This window comes from Arachis hypogaea, chromosome 5, assembly GCF_003086295.3.
Source record: "Arachis hypogaea cultivar Tifrunner chromosome 5, arahy.Tifrunner.gnm2.J5K5, whole genome shotgun sequence".
NCBI lineage: Eukaryota > Viridiplantae > Streptophyta > Magnoliopsida > Fabales > Fabaceae > Arachis > Arachis hypogaea.
The window spans coordinates 79,434,219-79,444,500 of NC_092040.1; the positions used below are offsets into that span (position 1 = coordinate 79,434,219).

At 37.9% G+C, this 10,282-nt stretch overlaps 1 non-coding gene across 1 annotated transcript; it reads left to right on the forward strand.

The window, feature by feature from the left end:
• The first annotated feature begins 3,379 nt into the window (after positions 1 to 3,379).
• On the forward strand, positions 3,380 to 3,487 carry LOC112804455 (small nucleolar RNA R71). Its single transcript, XR_003203070.1, has one exon. It is a non-coding gene; the product is annotated as a small nucleolar RNA R71 (small nucleolar RNA).
• The last annotated feature ends 6,795 nt before the right edge of the window (positions 3,488 to 10,282 follow it).

A 10,282-nucleotide genomic window follows, 5' to 3' on the forward strand; every position in this document is an offset into this window, starting at 1 on the left:
GAACATAGCTACTTATTGAGTCTTGGCTGTGGCCCAAAGCACTCTGTCTTCCAGTATTACCACCGGATACATACATGCCACAGACACATAATTGGGTGAACCTTTTCAGATTGTGACTCAGCTTTGCTAAAGTCCCCAATTAGAGGTGTCCAGGGTTCTTAAGCACACTCCTATTGCCTTGGATCACAACTTTATTTCCTTCTCTCTTTTTTTTTCGTTTTTCTCTTTTTTTTTGAATAGAAATGCTTTTTCTTGTTTCAAGAATCATTTTGATGATTTTTCAGATCCTCAGTAACATGTCTCCTTTTTCATCATTCTTTCAAGAGCCAACAATTTTAACATTCATGAACAACAAATTCAAAAGACATATGCACTGTTCAAGCATACATTCAGAAAACAAAAAGTATTGTCACCACATCAAACTAATTAAGCTAGTTTTAAAGATGAATTTGAAATCCTGTACTTCTTGTTCTTTTGTAATAAAAACATTTTTCATTTAAGAAAGGTGATGGATTTATAGGACATTCATAACTTTAAGGCATAGACACTAAGACACTAATGATCACAAGACACAAACATGGACAAACATAAGCATGAAAATTTCGAAAAACAGAAGAATAAAGAACAAGAAAATCAAAGAACGGGTCCACCTTAGTGATGGCGGCTCTTTCTTCCTCTTGAAGGTCTTATGGAGTGCTTGAGCTCCTCAATGTCTCTTCCTTGTCTTTGTTGCTCCTCTCTCATGATTCTTTGATCTTCTCTAATTTCATGGAGGAGAATGGAGTGTTCTTGGTGCTCCACCCTTAGTTGTCCCATGTTGGAACTCAATTCTCCTAGGGAGGTGTTCAGTTGCTCCCAATAGTCTTGTGGAGGAAAGTGCATCCCTTGAGATGAATCTCTCCATCTCCCATGACTCGGAGGTGAAAGCTTTTGCCTTCCCTTTCCTCTTTCTAGAGGTTTCTCCGGCCTTGGATGCCATAAATGGTTATGGAAGAACGAAAAGCAACGCTTTTACCACACCAAACTTAAAAGGTTTGCTCGTCCTCGAGCAAAAGAAGAAAGACGAGAGTAGAAGAAGAAGAAATGAAGGAGATGGAGATGACTTTGGGGTTTTATGAAGGATGGATGTGAGAGGTGAAGAGAAAGATGGGATTTAATAGGTGAAGGGTTTTTGGGGTGTGTGGTGAATGGGTGAAGAAAAAGAGAGGGTGGTGGGGTTGGTGAGGATCCTGTGGGGTCCACAGATCCTTAGGTGTCAAGGAAAAGTCATCCCTGCACCAAATGGCATTCAAAAACACGTTTTGAGCAAATTCTGGCGTTAAACGCCGGTCTGGTGCCCATTTCTGGCGTTTAACGCCAGGTTCTTGCCCTTTCCTGGCGTTTAACGCCAGTCTGGTGCCCCTTTCTGGCGTTAAACGCCCAGAATGGTGCCAGACTGGGCGTTAAACGCCCAACTGCTAGCCTCACTGGCGTTTAAACGCCAGTGAGTTCTTCCTCCAGGGTGTGCTATTTTTCTTCCTGTTTTTCATTCTGTTTTTGCTTTTTCAATTGATTTTGTGACTTCTCATGATCATCAACCTACAAAAGACATAAAATAACAAAAGAAAATAGTTAATTATAAAACATTGGGTTGCCTCCCAACAAGCGCTTCTTTATTGTCATTAGCTTGACAGAGGACTCTCATGGAGCCTCACAGATACTCAGAACCGTGTTGGAACCTCCCAACACCAAACTTAGAGTTTGAATGTGGGGGTTCAACACCAAACTTAGAGTTTGGTTGTGGCCTCCCAACACCAAACTTAGAGTTTGACTGTGGGGGCTCTGTCTGGCTCTGTTTTTAGAGAAGCTCTTCATGCTTCCTCTCCATGATGATAGAGGGATATCCTTGGGCCTTAAACACCAAGGATTCTTCATTCACTTGAATGATCAACTCTCCTCTATCAACATCAATCACAGCCATTGCTGTGGCTAGGAAGGGTCTGCCAAGGATGATGGATTCATCCATGCACTTCCCAGTCTCTAAGACTATGAAATCAGTAGGGATGTAGTGGTCTTCAACTTTAACCAGAACATCCTCTATAAGTCCATGGGCTTATTTTCTTGAATTGTCTGCCATCTCTAGTGAGATTTTTGCAGCTTGCACCTCAATGATCCCTAGCTTCTCTATTACAGAGAGAGGCATGAGGTTTACACTTGACCCTAAGTCACACAAGGCCTTCTTGAAGGTCATGGTGCCTATGGTACAAGGTATTGAAAACTTCCCAGGATCTTGCCTCTTTTGAGGCAGTTTCTGCCTAGACAAGTCATTCAGTTCTTTGGTGAGCAAAGGGGGTTCATCCTCCCAAGTCTCATTTCCAAATAACTTGTCATTCAGCTTCATGATTGCTCCAAGGTATTTAGCAACTTGCTCTTCAGTGATATACTCATCCTCCTCAGAGGAAGAATACTCATCAGAGCTCATGAATGGCAGAAGTAAGTCTAATGGAATCTCTATGGTCTCATTTTGAGCCTCAGATTCCCATGGTTCCTCATTGGGGAACTCACTGGAGGCCAGTGGACGTCCAGTGAGGTCTTCCTCAGTGGCGTTCACTGCCTCTTCTTCCTCCCAGAATTCGACCATGTTGATGGCCTTGCACTCTCCTTTTGGATTTTCTTCAGTATTGCTTGGAAGAGTACTAGGAGGGAGTTCAGTAATTTTCTTGCTCAGCTGACCCACTTGTCCTTCCAAATTTCTAATGGAGGACCTTGTTTCAGTCATGAAACTTTGAGTGGTTTTGATTAGATCAGAGACCATGGTTGCTAAGTCAGAGGTATTCTGCTTAGAGCTCTCTGTCTGTTGCTGAGAAGATGATGGAAAAGGTTTGCTATTGCTAAACCTGTTTCTTCCACCATTATTGTTATTGAAACCTTGTTGAGGTCTCTGTTGATCCTTCCATGAAAGATTTGGATGATTCCTCCATGAAGGATTATAGGTGTTTCCATAGGGTTCTCCCATGTAATTCACCTCTTCTATTGAAGGGTTCTCAGGATCATAAGCTTCTTCCTCAGATGAAGCTTCCTTAGTACTTCTTGGTGCATTTTGCATTCCAGACAGATTTTGAGAAATCATATTGACTTGTTGAGTCAATATTTTGTTCTGAGCCAATATGGCATTCAGAGTGTCAATCTCAAGAACTCCTTTCTTCTTACTAGTCCCATTGTTCACAGGATTTCTTTCAGAAGTGTACATGAATTGGTTATTTGCAACCATTTCAATCAGTTCTTGAGCTTCTGCAGGCGTCTTCTTCAAATGAAGAGAGCCTCCAGCAGAGCTATCCAAAGACATCTTGGACAGTTCAGAGAGACCATCATAGAAAATACCTATGATGCTCCATTCAGAAAGCATGTCAAAAGGACACTTTCTAATTAATTGTTTGTATCTTTCCCAAGCTTCATAGAGGGATTCTCCTTCCTTCTGTCTGAAGGTTTGGACTTCCACTCTAAGCTTACTCAATTTTTGAGGTGGAAAGAACTTTGCCAAGAAGGCATTGACTAGCTTTTCCCAAGAGTCCAGGCTTTCTTTAGGTTGAGAGTCCAACCATGCTCTAGCTCTGTCTTTTACAGCAAAAGGGAATAGCATAAGTCTGTAGACCTCAGGGTCAACCCCATTAGTCTTGACAGTGTCACAGATTTGCAAGAATTCAGCTAAAAACTAATGAGGATCTTCCAATGGAAGTCCATGGAACTTGCAATTCTGTTGCATTAGAGAAACTAATTGAGGCAAAAGCTCAAAGTTGTTTGCTCCAATGGCAGGGATAGAGATGCTTCTCCCATAGAAATCGGGAGTAGGTGCAGTAAAGTCACCCAACACCTTCCTTGCATTGTTGGCATTGTTGTTTTCAGCTGCCATGTGTTCTTCTTCCTTGAAGAATTCGTTTAGGTCCTCTACAAAGAGTTGTGCCTTAGCTTCTCTTAGCTTTCGTTTCAAGGTCCTTTCAGGTTCAGGATCAGCTTCAACAAGAATGCCTTTGTCCTTGTTCCTGCTCATATGAAAGAGAAGAAAACAATAAAATATGGAATCCTCTATGTCACAGTATAGAGATTCCTTGAGATGTCAGAAGAAAAGATAAATAGAAGACAGAAGGAGAAGAATTCGAACTTAATTAGATGGAGTTCGAATTGTGCTTTGAGAAGGAGTGGTACTCCAATAATAGAAGGATGTGAGAAGAAGGGAAGTAATTTTCGAAAATTAAGTAAAAGATTTTGAAAATATTTTTGAAAAACTTTAATTTATTTTCGAAAATTAAAAGTGGAAAAGAAATCAAGTGATTTTTGAAAAAGATTTTGAAATTAGAAATCAAAAAGATTTGATTGAAAACTATTTTGAAAAAGATGTGATTAAAAAGATTTGATTGAAAAGTTATGGTTTAAAAAGATATGATTGAAAAGATATGATTTGAAAACAATTTTAAAAGATTTGATTTTGAAAATTAATAACTTGGCTATCAAGAAGAAGATATGATCCAAACATTAAACCTTTCTCAACAGAAAAGGCAACATACTTGATTTGTTGAATCAAATCATTAATTGATAGCAAGTATCTTTGAAAAAGGAAAGAAATTGATTTTGAAAACATTTGATTGAAAAGATATGATTTGAAAAAGATTTGATTTTGAAAAACTTTTGAAAACTTGAAAAAAAATTGATTTGAAAACAAAATCTTCCCCCTTGTGCCATCCTGGCGTTAAACGCCCAGAATGGTGCACATTCTGGCGTTTAACGCCCAAACTACTACCCTTTTGGGCGTTAAACGCCCAGCCAGGCACCCTGGCTGGCGTTTAAACGCCAGTTTGTCTTCTTCACTGGGCATTTTTGAATGCCCAGCTTTTTCTGTGTGATTCCTCTGCAGTATGTTCTGAATCTTCAATTCTCTGTATTATTGACTTGAAAAGACACCAATTAAAAATATTTTTGGATTTTTAATAATAAGGAATAATCAAAATGCAACTAAAATCAAATAATAATGCATGCAAGACACCAAACTTAGCAGTTTGTATACCATTGACACTAACAAAATGAGAATGCAACACTCAAGTCAATAGAATTCAAAGATCAAAACAAAGAAATCATCAAGAACAACTTGAAGATCAATGAGGACACATGCATGAATGCAATAAGAACAGAAACATGCAATTGACACTAAACTTAAGATGAGACTCTAGACTCAAAAAAAGAAATATTTTTGGATTTTATGATTTTATAATTTTTTTTGGATTTTTCGAAAATTATGTAGAAAAAGAAAATAAAGGTATCAAAATTCTTAATGAGAATTCCAGGAATCATGCAATGTTAGTCTAAAGCTTTAGTCTAAAGAAATTAGACATGGCCAGCCAAGCTTCAGCAGGACATTGCATTCAAGAGCTAAATTGATGAGAATCAATCAGCTTTGGTGATGATAAGAACATCACCTTGAAACACTAGAATTCATTCTTAAGAACTCTGAAGAAAAATACCTAATCTAAGCAACAAGATGAACCGTCAGTTGTCCATACACAAACAATCCCCGGCAACGGCGCCAAAAACTTGGTGCGCGAAATTGTGATCACTACAACTTCACACAACTAACCAGCAAGTGCATTGGGTCGTCCAAGTAATACCTTACGTGAGTAAGGGTCGATCCCACGGAGATTGTTGGTATGAAGCAAGCTATGGTCACCTTGTAAATCTTAGTCAGGCAGACTCAAATGGATATGGTGATGAACGAAAATAACATAAAAGATAAAGATAGAGATACTTATGTAATTCATTGGTAGGAACTTCAGATAAGCGCATGAAGATGCCTTCCCTTCCGTCTCTCTGCTTTCCTACTGTCTTCATCCAATCCTTCTTACTCCTTTCCATGGCAAGCTTAAGCAAGGGTTTCACCGTTGTCAGTGGCTACCTCCCATCCTCTCAGTGAAAGCGATTGCATATGCTCTGTCACAGCATAGCGGAGTTCATCTGTCGGTTCTCAATCAGGCCGGAATAGAATCCAGTGATTCTTTTGCGTCTGTCACTAACGCCCCGCCTTCAGGAGTTTGAAGCACGTCACAGTCATTCAATCATTGAATCCTACTCAGAATACCACAGACAAGGTTAGACCTTCCGGATTCTCTTGAATGCTGCCATCAGTTCTCGCCTATACCACGAAGACTCCGATTAAAGAATCCAAGAGATATTCACTAGAGCCTTGATCGCTTGTAGAACAAGAGTGGTTGTCAGTCACCTTGTTCATGGGTGAGAATGATGATGAGTGTCACGGATCATCACATTCATCAAGTTGAAGAACAAGTGATATCTTAGAACAAGAACAAGCGGAATTGAATGGAAGAACAATAGTAATTGCATTAATACTCGAGGTACAGCAGAGCTCCACACCTTAATCTATGGTGTGTAGAAACTCCACCGTTGAAAATACATAAGAACAAAAGTGATCATTGGTTTCGGCCCCAGAGAGGGAACCAGAAGAACCAAGATGAAAATACAATAGTAAAAGGTCCTACTTATAGAAAACTAGTAGCCTAAGGTTTACAGAGATGAGTAAATGACATAAAAATCCACTTCCGGGCCCACTTGGTGTGTGCTTGGGCTGAGCAATGAAGCATTTTCGTGTAGAGACTTTTCTTGGAGTTAAACGCCAGCTTTAGTGCCAGTTTGGGCGTTTAACTCCCATTTTGGTGCCAGTTCCGGCGTTTAACGCTGGGATTTCTGAGGGTGACTTTGAACGCCGGTTTGGGCCATCAAATCTTGGGAAAAGTATGGACTATCATATATTGCTGGAAAGCCCAAGATGTCTACTTTCCAACGCCGTTGAGAGCGCGCCAATTGGGCTTCTGTAGCTCCAGAAAATCCACTTCGAGTGCAGGGAGGTCAGAATCCAACAGCATCTGCAGCCCTTTTCAGTCTCTGAATCAGATTTTTGCTCAGGTCCCTCAATTTCAGCCAGAAAATACCTGAAATCACAGAAAAACACACAAACTCATAGTAAAGTCCAGAAAAGTGAATTTTAACTAAAAACTAATAAAAATATACTAAAAACTAACTAGATCATACCAAAAACATACTAAAAACAATGCCAAAAAGTGTACAAATTATCCGCTCATCAACAGTCTCACAGATCTGCAAGAACTCAGTTAAAAACTGATAAGGATCTTCAGATGGATGTCCATAAAACTTGCAGTTTTGTTGCATCAAAGCAACCAGCTGAGGCTTAAGCTCAAAGTTATTGGCTCCAATGGCAGGAATGGAGATGCTTCTTCCATCAAACTTGGACGTTGGCTTTGTGAAGTCACCAAGCATTCTCCTTGCATTATTATTATTATTATTTTCGGCTGCCATCTCCTTCTCTTGTTCGAAAATTTCTGAAAGGTTATTTCTGGGTTGTTGTAATTTAGCTTCTCTCAATTTTCTCTTCAGCGTCCTTTCAGGTTCTGGATCAACTTCAACAAGAGTGCCTTTTTCCCTGTTCCTGCTCATATGAAAGAGAAGAAAACAAGAAAAGAAAGAGGAATCCTCTATGTCACAGTATAGAGATTCCTTTATGTTAGTAGAAGAAGATAGGGGTATAAGGAAGAAGAGGGAAGGATTCGGATTTTTGGATGAAGAAAGGTGAAGAGAAGTGTTAGTAATTAAATAATTAAATAGAAGAAGAAGAGAGAAGAGAAATTTTCGAAAATAATTTTGAAAAAGGGGTTAGTAATTTTCGAAAATTAAAGATAAGATATAATTAAAATTTAAAACAAAAAGAATTTTTGAAAAAGAGAGGGAGAATTTTCGAAAATTAGAGAGGGAAAAGTAGTTAGGTGGTTTTAAAAAAGATAAGAAACAAACAAAAAGTTAGTTAGTTGATTGAAAAAGATTTGAAATCAAATTTTGAAAAAAATAAGAGGATAAGAAGTTAGATAAGATATTTTGAAATCAAATTTTGAAAAAGATAAGATAAAAGATAAAAAGATATATTTGAAAAAGATATTTTGAAAAAGATTTAATTTTAAAATTGACTTAACTAACAAGAAACTACAAGATAAGATTCTAGAACTTAAAGATTGAACCTTTCTTAACAAGAAAGTAACAAACTTCAAATTTTTGAACCAATCACATTAATTGTTAGCTAATTTTCGAAAATTTGATATAAAGATAAGAAAAAGATTTTGAAAATATTTTGAAAAAGATTTTTTGAGATTTTCGAAAATTATAAAAAAAAATGAAAAAGATATGATTTTTGAAAAAGATTTTGAAAAGATAAGATTTTTAAAATTGAAATTTTGACTTGACTTGTAAGAAACAACTAATTTTGAAAATTTTTGACCAAGTCAACCCAAAATTTTCGAAATTTTGGAGGGAAATAAGGAAAAGATATTTTTTGATTTTTAATTTTTTTAAAGAAAAACACAACAATGACCCAAAACATGAAAATTTTGGATCAAGACACAAGATGCATGCAAGAATGCTATGAATGTCAATATGAACACCAAGAACACTTTGAAGATCATGATGAACATCAAGAACATAATTTTGAAAAATTTTTGATGCAAAGAAAACATGCAAGACACCAAACTTAGAAATCTTTAATGCATGGAAAATATGAATGCAAAAATGCACATGAAAAACAAAAAACAACACTAAACAAGAATTCATCAAGATCAAACAAGAAGACTTGTCAAGAACAACTTGAAGATCATGAAGAACACTATGAATGCATGGGATTTTCGAAAAAAATGCAAGAAAAATTTTAAAAGCATGCAATTGACACCAAACTTAAAAATTAACACAAGACTCAAACAAGAACACAAAATATTTTTGATTTTTATGATTTTCTAATTTTTTTTTTGTATTTTTATTAATTTTTTTTCGAAAATATAGTTTGGAAAAACGAAAAATAAAAAGAAAAATTTTTGAAAAAGATTTTTGAAAAGAAAATTACCTAATCTGAGCAACAAGATGAACCGTCAGTTGTCCATACTCGAACAATCCCCGGCAACGGCGCCAAAAACTTGGTGGACGAAATTGTAATCATATTCATTGTAATTGGATTTTAGAAATTGGCACGAGTGGACACAACTCCGTTCAACTAACTAGCAAGTGTACTGGGTCGTCCAAGTAATAAACCTTACGCAAGTAAGGGTCGATCCCACAGAGATTGTTGGTATGAAGCAAGCTATGGTCACCTTGCAAATCTCAGTTAGGCAGAAAAAAGGGGAATTGTGATTATTGGATTAAATAATAACTAAAAAGGAATAATAAAAGGGATAGAATGCTTATGCAGATTCATTGGTGGGAATTTCAGATAAGTGGATGGAGATGCTGTAGAGCCCAAGGACGCCTGCTCCCCTATTGCTTCTACTCAATCCTTCTTACTCCTTTCCATGGCAAGCTTTGTATAGGGGTTCACCATCAACTGTGGCTACTTTCATCCTCTCGGGAAAATGACCCTATGCGGTTGTCAGTCGCACGGCTAATCGTCTGGAGGCATCACCCATGGCTGATGGCTACATCCCATCCTCGCAGTGAAAACTAATGCTCACGCACTCTGTCACAGTACGGCTAATCACCGGTTGGTTCCCGCTCCTACTGGAATAGAATCCATTGATTCTTTTGCGTCTGTCACTAACGCCCGGCAGGTTACAAGTTTGAAGCACGTCACAGTCATTCATTACCGGAATCCTACTCGGAATACCACAGACAAGGTTAGACTTTCCGGATTCCCAGGATCCTACTCGGAATACCACAGACAAGGTGAGACTTTCCGGATTCTCATAAATGCCGCCATCTATCTAGCTTATACCATGAAGATTCTGTTGGGGAATCTCAGAGATACGCATTCAAGCTCTGTTTCATGTAGAACGGAAGTGGTTGTCAATCACGCGCGTTCATAAGTGAGAATGATAATGAGGGTAATCTGACTCATAACATTCATCATGTCCTTGGGTACGAATGAATATCTTGGAATAAGAATAAGAGAGATTTGAATAAAAGATAATAGAATTTCATTAATACTTGAGGTACAGCAGAGCTCCACACCCTTAATCTATGGTGTGCAGAAACTCCACCGTTGAAAATACATAAGTAAAAGAGGTTCAGGCATGGCCGAATGGCCAGCCCCCCTAACGTGATCAATGATCTCCTAAGATGAAGAATAAAACAAAACTGAGACCAAAGGTGAGATCAAAGATGTGTAATACAATAGATAAATGTCCTATATATACTAGACTAGCTACTAGGGTTTACATGAGTAAGTAATTGATGCATAAATCCACTTCCGGGG